The sequence below is a fragment of the Mesoplodon mirus genome (assembly GCF_964341445.2).
Source record: "Mesoplodon mirus genome assembly, chromosome: 12".
In the NCBI taxonomy this organism is placed as follows: domain Eukaryota; kingdom Metazoa; phylum Chordata; class Mammalia; order Artiodactyla; family Ziphiidae; genus Mesoplodon; species Mesoplodon mirus.
In genome coordinates this window covers 93,084,330-93,094,806 of record NC_138988.1, presented here as the reverse complement: position 1 = coordinate 93,094,806, position 10,477 = coordinate 93,084,330, and positions in this window count along the sequence as shown.

Below are 10,477 nucleotides of genomic sequence, written 5' to 3'. Positions count from 1 at the left end.
TGAAATCGTCTCAAGAATTTTCTTTAAAGTAATAAGTAGTTTCTCCAAATAGTTCATTCTCGTTTTTTTAATTATGCCTCTCTAAAATATCTTCATTTCCATAAAATGAGAATGATGGACTTCCATAATCTTTAAAATTAATGTTATAAGGAAAAAGCTATAAGCAAGAAAAAAACACATACAAAAGAAATTACTCAGTTCTTCAATAGTCAAAATTATTTATTTAGGTAAATATTGTACTGGCTCATCCTTCAGTATCAGCCAGTCTACAGCTCAAAACTTATGCGGGATGGTTCAACACGTGAAAATCAATTGGTGTAATACAGCACATTAACTGAATGAAAGAAAAATTATATGATTATCTCAATTGATGCAGAAAAAGCATTTGAAAAAATTCAGCACACTTTCATGATGAAAACACTCAACAAACTAGGAATAGAAGGAAACTACCTCAGCAACATGAAGGCCATATGTGAAAACTAACAGCCAACATCATAGTCAAGGATAAAAGACTGAAAGTGTTTCATCTAAGCTCAGGAACAAGCAAGGATACCCACTTTTGCCACTTCATTTCAACAAAGTACTGGAAGCTCTAGACAGAGCAATTAGGTAAGAAAAAGAAATAAAGACATCCAAATTGAAAAGGAAGAAGTAAAATGATCTCTGTTCACAGATGACATGATCTCATATGTAGAAAACCCTAAAGATCACACACACACGCACACACAACTGTTAGAATTAATAATTTCAGCAAAGTTGTAGGATACAAAATCAACACTCAAAAATCAGTTGCATTTCTATACACCAACAATGAACAATCTAGAAAGATAATTACAAAAATAATTTCATTTGCTATAGCATCGATAATAATAAAATACTCAGTTATAAACTTAACCAAGGAGGTGAAAGACTTGTACACTAAAAACTACAAAATATTGCTGAAAGAAATTAGAGAAGACAACAATAAATAGACATCCCATGTTCATGAATTGGAAAAATTAATATTGAGATGTCAATACTACCTGAATCGATCTACAGATTCAATGTAATCCCTATCAAATTCCCAATGATATCTTTTTCCAGGAATAGAAAAATTCATCCTAAACTTCATCTGGAATCTCAAGAAACCTAGAACAGTTAAAAAAAAATCTTGAGAAACACAGTGTTGGAAGTTTCACACTTCCTGGTTTCAAAACTTACTACAGCAAAGATACAATAATTAAAACAATGTGGTACTGGCATAAAGACAGACATAGATACTAGTAGAATAGAGCTGAGAGCCCAGAAATAAACCCTCACACATATGGTCAAATGATTTTCAACAAGAGTACCAAGACCATTCAATGGGGAAAGAACAGTTTTTTTCAAAAATGATGCTGGGAAACTGTATAGCCACATGAAACAAAAAATGCTGTTAAACTTTTGCATTACTCCATATACAAAGATTAACTCAAAGCTTGCTAATTCTAGAATATTTTCATCAACCCCCAAAAGAAACCTCATACCCATTAACAATCATTCCCCATTTTGCTCTCCCCCTGGTAACCGCCAATCAACTTTCTGCCTCTGTGGATTCCTATTCTGGACATTTCATATAAGTGAAATTATACAATATCTGGGCTTTTGTGTCTGGCTTCTTTCATTAGCATAATATTTTCAAGGTTCATCCACACTGTATTTTGTGTCAGTACTTCATCTCTGAATATTATGTTGTATGGATATACCACATTTTGTTTATCCATTCATCCTTTGATAGATATTTAGGCTGTTTCCACCTTCTGGATATTATGAATAATGTTGCTAAGAAAATTAGCAAACAAGTTTTTATGAAACTATGTTTTCATTTCTCTAGGAGTGGAGTGGCTGGATCATATGAAGAATCTATGTTTAGCATTCTGTGGAACTACCATGTTTTCCAAAGTGACTGCATGATTTTACAGTCCCAGTAGAAATGTATGAAAGTTCCAACTTCCACACATCTTTACCACCACTTGTTATTGTCTGTCTTTTTTATTTTAGCCATCCTTGTGAGTGTGAAGTGGTAATTTTTTGTGATTTAATTTGCATTTCCCTATACAGTAGTGTCACTGAACATCTTTTCATGTATTGGCCATTTGTTTATCTTATTTAGAGAAATTGGCCATTTGTATATCTTATTTAGAGAAATATCTACTCAATTTGGTTATTTTTATTTGGGTTGTCTTTTTATTGTTGAGTTGTCAGACTTACTTTTTTATCGAAGTATAGTTGATTTACAATGTTGTGTTAATTTCTGCTGCACGGCAAAGTGATTCATTTATACATATATATACATTCTTTTTTATATTCTATTCCATTATGGTTTATTACAGGATATTGAATATAGTTCCCTGTGCTATACAGTAGGACTTGTTGTTTATCCATTCTATATATACCAGTTAGCATCTGCTAACTCCCAATCCCTCCCTCCCCCATCCCCCTCTCCCTATGCAACCACATGTCTATTCTCTATGTTTGTGAGTCTGTTTCTGTTTTGTAGGCAGGTTCATTTGTGGCATATTTTAGATTCCACATGTACGTGATATCATATGGTATTTGTCTTTCTCTTTGTGACTTCACTTAGTATGATAATTTCTAGGCCCATCCATGTTGCTGCAAATGACATTATTTCACTCTTTATTTATGGCTGAGTAGTATTCCATTGTATATATGTACCACATCTTCTTTAACCATTCATCTGTCAATGGACATTTAGATTGTTTCCATGTCTTGGCTATTATGAATAGTGCTGCTATGAACATAGGGGTGCATGTATCTTTTTGAATTAGAGTTTTGTCCAAATATATGCCCAGGAGTGGGATTGCTGGATCATATGGCAACTCTATTTTTAGGTTTTTGAGGAACCTCCATACTGTTTTCTATAGTGGCTACCTAACTTACATTCCCACCTACAGTGTAGGTGGGTTCCTGTTTCTCCACACCCTCTTCAGCATTTATTATTTGTAGACTTCAGACGTCTTTATATATCTAGATACTAGACCTTTATCAGATATATGAGTTGCAAATATATTCTATTCTCTGAGTTGTCTTTTCATTTCTCAATAGCATTCTTTGAAGCACAAAACATTTGGATTTTGATGAAGTTTAATTTTTTTTTTTGGTTGCTTGTGCTTTTGGCGTCATACCTAAGAAAACATTGCCTAATCTGAAGTCTTAAAGATTTATGCTTATGATTTCTTCTAATAGTTTTATAGCTTTATATATTATATTTAGGTTTTTGATCTATTTTGAGTTGATTCTTGTATATTGTGTGAAGTGGAGGTCTAAATTCATCCTTTTGCATATGTTTATCCAGTTTCCTAGTAGTATCCAGTTTCAAGTTTGTTGAAAAGACCATTCTTTCTCTGTTGAATTGTGCTGTCACTCTTGTCACAAATCAATGAATCGTAAATGTAAAATTTTTTGTGGACTTTCTATTCTATCATTGGTCTATATATCTAGCCTTATGCCAGTACCATGTTATCTTTATTTCTGCCACTTTTTAGTAAGTATTGAAATCAAGAAGTGTGCAAACTCCAACTCTGTGGTTTGTAAGATTGTTTTAGCTATTCTGAGTTGCAGTTCCGCAAGAATTTTAGTATCAGCTTTTCAATCTCTAAAAACTAGACAGTTGGGATTCTGATAGGGATTATGTTGAATCCATAGATTTAATTGGGGAAATTGCCATCTTAACAATATTAAGTTTTTAAATCCATGAATATGGAATATCGTTTCATTTACTTAGATACTCTGTAATTTCTTTCAATAATGTTTTATAGTTTTCAGTATACAAATCTTATACTTCTTTTGCTAAATTTACTTCTAAATATTTTATTGTTTTTGATGCTATTATAAATAGAATTGTTTCCTTAATTTCATTGCTAGAAATAAAATAGATATTTTTGTATATTAATACTGTATCCTTCAACCTTGTTGAACTCATTTATTAGCTCTAATCATTTATGTGTGTGTATTTCTCAGGATGTTTTATATACATAATCATGTCATCTTCAAATGGAGATAGTTTTACTACTTCCTTTTCAATCTAGGTTTTTAAAATTGCATTATTGCTCTGATTATAACCTTCATTATAATAATGTTGAACAGAAATGGTCAGAACAGACATCTTTGTCTCTTTCTGATCTTAGAGAGAAAGCTTTCAGTCTTTCCCCATTAAGTATAATGGGAGCTGTGGTTTCTTGTAGATGCACTTTATCAAGTTGAGGAAGTTCCCTTCTATTCCTAGTTTGTTGTATGTTTTTATTATAAGGGGAGTTGGATTTAGTCTAATGCTTTTCCGGCATCTATGGGGAGGATCATGTGCTTTTTGTCCTTTGTTCTCTTTATATGGTGTATTACATTGATTTTCTTATGTTGAACCAAGCTTGCATTCCTGGGATAAATCATCCAAGGTTATGTAAGCTGTTAGATACAATTTACTATTTTTTTGTTGTTGTTGGGGATTGTTTAATCTATATTCACAAGGGATATGGGTCTGTAGATTTCTTGTTTGGGGGCTTTCTTTGTCTGCTGTTGGTGTCAGGTTAATACTGACTTCATAGAATGAGCTGAGAAATATTCTCTCCCCACCCTATTTTCTAAAAGAGTTTGTGAAGAATTTGTGTTATTTGTATTTGTATTTATCTGTATTTAAACTATTTGATAAAATTAATCATTGAAACCACCAGAAATTAAACTTAATTTTCAGAGTTCTGAAATATTTTATTCTGAAAAATTTTCAAGTGTTCACATTGCTTTTATGGAGGAAAGGATTTTTGAAGGTCCTACTCTGCCATTGCCACTGGCATTCATTTCATTTTTTATTATGCTACAGAATCAGTTAACCAATGTCAAGTGTTTGAATTAGAAACCCACATTTCACATATTTAGTTCTAGATTTACTCCTCAAATTCCTAAAATAGCATCCAAACCTCCTCAGTACTAAGATGACAAATGTACATTCCTTAGACATGGAGGTTTTCTCAAATGGAAATTTCTTTCTAGATTAAATTTCTTGAATCTTAAAGTGTGATGACTCTTTTCTAAAAGTGTTACTTTTGTTACTTTTCATTTGAAAGCAAATTTTAAAAAACTTTTAAAACCATAAAACACTATATGAGATGATATTAACATCATCACCACTTATGTGATAGTCATTTCACTGCATCCTAGTTATATTGCTTTTATTTTTTTAAGAAAAATAGAACTTCACATTGGAGCTGAACTTAACAATCTGATTATCAATTTAGGGTCACCAATCAATGATTCAATCCATGTTTATTGACAGTAAGATAAAGCTCAGATGGACATTAAAATTTAAATAGTCCTGAGTGACAGAATCCATTCACTTGACATAGATACCTATGTTTCTGTTGACCTCAGCAGTCTGAGTTTTAGCCTTCATCTCTGTGGCTTCCATTGCTGCAAAGTCTGCTCCCTGAATAAGACACGTTATGAGCCAAATCTCTGAAATTACTCACAGTGGGAAAGGCATAGCTGTTCTGGAAAGGAGTTCTGATTCTGAGCTAAGATATTGCCATGTTTAGCCTCTCAATTTACCATTCTATTTTTCTCTTTTCTTTTTACCTCCTGTCACCATTTTCTGACAATTCACTTTCCATGACTTTCTATAGGTTGAATTCTACCCCCTGTTAATCTTACCTTTGACAGTGCATAATTAAAAGGGATCTATTAATCACTTTAGTGATTAGTAAAAATTATAATAGCCACCTGTGTGTCTAGTGGCTACTATATTAGACAGAACAACTCTAGAACACTTGTTGCTAGAAATCTGTTTCATCTTCATTCTTTCCCTGTCTTATTGCTATTTTAGTTTTTCAGCCCTCACTGAAGGGTGACTGATAAAGATGATTCCTGGAAGTGGTAGTGGAGACTTCTGCTCTGGGAGTTGAAGTGGGTGGGGAGGGGGAGGGGAGCACACCTGAACTTTTAAAATCACACTTAGATGAACACCTCCATCATCAGAGAAAGTTCTTCTGGGCGGCACTGCTCTCTAGAGGGTTGCTGAAGTTGTTTGAACATGACAGGTTTGAACTAACGTGCAAAATGAAATTTGCTGTCTGCTTACTTCCAAAGCCAGGAACTGGAGGAGTTATTGAACTGTACTGGCTGCCTGTCTTAAAATACACAGAGCAAATGCTACAATGAATCAGCCATCCTCAAGCAGGGTCAAAACACAGCCTGGTCATCATTGCTCCAGACACCAGGGAAAGATGAGATCTGGGACCTTGGCACTCGGGCTGGATTTTATGTGGATAGTTGAAAAACTATCTACAGAATGTACTCTTACATAATGAATAAGCTTCCCTCACTGGTAAATGCCAATTTTCCAGTGGACCATGGAAAATTGGCTATTTTTTGCTACTCAGTGGGAGGCTGTGGTGCTCTTACTTGTGCTTTAAAGAACCCTGGAAAATGCAAATCTATGTCAGCATTTGCTCCAATTTGCCACCAGCTCTCTGTCTTTGGGTGGGTGGGAGGGCAAAAATCTCTCAATGGATATCTGAAATCAGAGCAAAATAAATGAAAAGCTTATGACGCTGGTGTTTTTAGTAAGTCTTATTCAGGTTCTGGTTAGACATGATCAAGGAGGTGTTGACTAAACATTTCAGCTGCACAGCTACTTCCTGACATCAGTTGTTTTTAGATTACAAGAGGGTTATGATTATAGTTACTTTTCTTTGCAGTCTTTTTTAATGACCACATCAGACTTCAAGAAGGATTCCCGAATACAGGAAAAATCAGACACTAGAATCTTTTCTGAGTTATAGTAGTTAGACTAAAGAAAAATACAGTTATTCGATTTTAAAATGAGTTTTCATGACACTAAAAGAGTTTGATCGGGCTTCCCTGGTGGTGCAGTGGTTGAGAGTCTGCCTGCCGATGCAGGGGACACGGGTTCGTGCCCCAGTCCGAGAAGATCCCACATGCCGCGGTGCAGCTGGGCCCGTGCGCCATGGCCGCTGAGCCTGCACGTCCGGAGCCTGTGCTCTGCAGAGGGAGAGGCCACAACAGTGAGAGGCCCGCGTACCGCAAAAAAAAATAAATAAATAAAAGAGAAAAAAAATAAAAGAGTTTGATCATGTAGTTGAAACATCTAAATACAAGAAAATACATAAAACAAGAAAAGTTCAAGTGCATACTAATGATTGTAGAAGGCTTATCAAACATGTTTGAATGGCACCACACAATTATTCAGACTTTTCGGTAGTGACTTCTTTATAAACATGTGAGCAGATTGGTCTTCTTTTACAGATCTCTCTGACACTTTTTATGACGTTGTAGTAAATCATTCGAGACTTGTCTGAAGATCACGTTTTGTTGAATGAAGAATGAATTTTCATTGCTACATCTGTGAGAAGTAAGAAATTCATCACTTTTTTCTCTGAAGTCAACTTAGAGTTAAGCCCCGCATCTTCTCCTTCCTCCTCATCATGTCAGAAACTGGAACTATAAACTATACTCCATTCTGTGCTGTAGAATCCTCCCCCTTCCTGTCTGTCACCCTCTCCCCACAGGTATTTGCAGAGGTTACATTGATTTTACTTCATCCACTATTATTTCATCACCACTGGGAGAAATTCACAAAATTATAGATACTTAGTCAAAAATGCAGAATTTCACCCATTAATGCTTTTATTATCCTTAAAAAATCGAAAATATAGCCCTTCTAGACTCTTTCCATTTAAATTCAGGACTACTTTCAGGGAGACCTGCCACATGGTCATGGGTGGTGGACGTGGAGCTTTTTATCCCAGGCATTGGTTCCACGTCCCCAAGACACCCACAGCCCAGCCAGCCAGCCCACCCTGGCACCACGGGCTGGTCCTAGCTCCGGCTTTGTCCGTTCTCTCTGCCCTGTACAGAGCCCCATGCCTTTCCTGCTACCGCTTCCAGGCCTCCCTCCATCCTCCATGCATGCACTGCCAGATGGATCTACGAGTATCTTCGCCTTTCTCCTCTCTGTCACACACCTCCAGTGTCTCCAGCTTCCAACCCTGTTGATTCTTGAAAAGTAGAAGCATGGACAAAGAGCCAACACTGAGCAAGGCCACAGCTCCTCAGTCAGAGCCTCCTCCCTTCCTCCCACCACTGGTCCACTATTCACTATTAACAGGTTCAACAGGACCCAGAGAATTTCTAAAATGGCAGAAAGTGAACAAAGTTATATTCTCTCTATATCATATAAAACCTGGTGGCCAGTGGTCCATGTGAGATATTCAAAAGGCAAGGCCAGTTATGCAAAAGCTAAAAGAATAACAACAACAACAAAGAGCTGAGTCTTTACTGTAGCTTCAGGGAGCACTGGTGGATGCAGGCAGAGGTACAACCCATGACCATCACCAGAAGCCCGGATGGTATAAACAAAAGTGTGCATGTTGACTGTCTTTCCTTAAGTCAGGAGTTTCCCTCTGCGTGATCAAGTTCTTGTGTTGGCAGCTGAGAAAGCCACTGACAGCTGGGGAGTTATTTTCTACTTTGGTCACAAGATGATGGAGATAATCTAGGGTGGGAAGTGTGGGGGAGAGAAGGAGGAGACAAATGCTGGCTCGTCTGACCAGAATTGGTAAGAAGGCTCATAGATCTTCCTTTCATGTAGATCAGACTCCTAAATAACTCCTGAGTCTACCCCTTACATTTGCTGAGAAGCAACCGGATCACATCAGCAAAACTCTTGAGGTGTCATAAAGAAGGATCAAGGTTTTAAATCAGCCTCTTTTTCTTTTCTTTTCTTTTCTTATTTTGGATCATTACAAAATACTTAATCTGGATTGTGTTGTTTCCAAAAAAACGGAGGAATCCACAAAACTCAATAGAATACTATTTTCCAAGTGTGAGATCTAGCCGGGAAAATTATTTGAAGTTAATCCTTCCTGTTTTGTTGATGACTCTTGACCTAAAACAGGCAGAAACTTGGATAACTAGAGTTGTCCATTGTAAAATGTTTTTAGGTGCCCTGACTAGGAATATACCTGATTAGACGGAGTTATTGTTTTGGAATTTTCCACTTGCTGTCTTAGTGATTCCATGAAATTGCAGGTCAACCCACTTTTTATTTCAGTATTAAACATACTCTGTATTTAATACATGCTAAGTATATAATACATATGTACAACATTAAATTCTTTAATAGACCACTGATTGTTATATTTACTGTTTAAAATTATTTTGAACAATGAAAGTTTCTTCTAGACAATGCATATTTTCTAGGTGGTTCTCTAACTGAATGTTATGTGTCAAACATTCAGTTCAACCAATATCAGTTGAGAGCCTTCTGTGTGCCAGGTGGGTGGTGGATGGATATTGTGGCATTTCCATCACTTAAAAGAGCGTTGTTAATTCTGGGTAAGTTCTAGGTAGACTTCTCCACATCCTTCAGTCTTTCTTTCTTCCCCATCGTTAGCTGTTTCATCTTACAGTAATACTATATAAGTATTACTTTTGCTGTGATCAAATGAGAGAGGCAAGTGTGTTCCCCTTAATAAACATAATCTTAGTTTTTAAACTGAAATCTAATCCTCTATTTTAGCTATACATATTGACTTTGCTTTTAACTTATAGCGACAAAGTATATCACATAGAAAACATGAAAAGAAATGAAAGAACATACAAATACTAGTGTGTCATGTTAGGATGAAATGATTATTTTTGTTCTATATTTTCATTGTTTTTTGTTTGTTTGTTTGTTTTGCCTGCACCGCGCGGCTTGTGGGATCTTAGATCCCTGAGCAGGGATCAAGCCTGGGCCCACGGCAGTGAAAGCACCGAGTTTTAACCACTGGACCACCAGGGAATTCCCTATTTTCATTAGTTTTAAGATACTCCATTCAAATGAAAAATAAATAAGTTTGCCTTATTACTAATAAACCCTTGTCTAACCATTGGTCTCAGGCAACTCACCTTCTCAGGCCTTCTTTACTCTCAGAAGAATTAAATAACGTGTTGGCCCCTTTCTCTATACTCTTTCTGGATTCATATTGATACCACTAGGTCTCTTAAATTCTCTGGGATAATCTTTCTCCCTTAGACTGTCTCCAGACTTTGAATCTGGCTGTTATTAATTCTGTTTTTATTAATATGGCTGATTATTACAATTATTGGTTAATTTTAACTAATTATAATTAATCCTGTTACTTCTCATATTAATTTTGTTTTCAAAGTCATCTTATTTCTTCCCAGTAATTAGAATTTTTAAAACATATATTAAACACCATGGGCAATGGTTTTATTTTCTGTACTATTTCAGACACACTTGTCTCTTTCTCTGAGCTCTGACTTTAAATCTGGATTTGTTTCAGTAAGCAAACCAATGGAAACTACTTACTGACCATTGATTGCATGTCATGTTCTCCTTGGTTAGGGCCACTGTGTACAGCACAAGGGCACCTGGCCAACAGGTGAATGGAGGCTCTTTGTCAACATATGCCAAGAGGAAGAG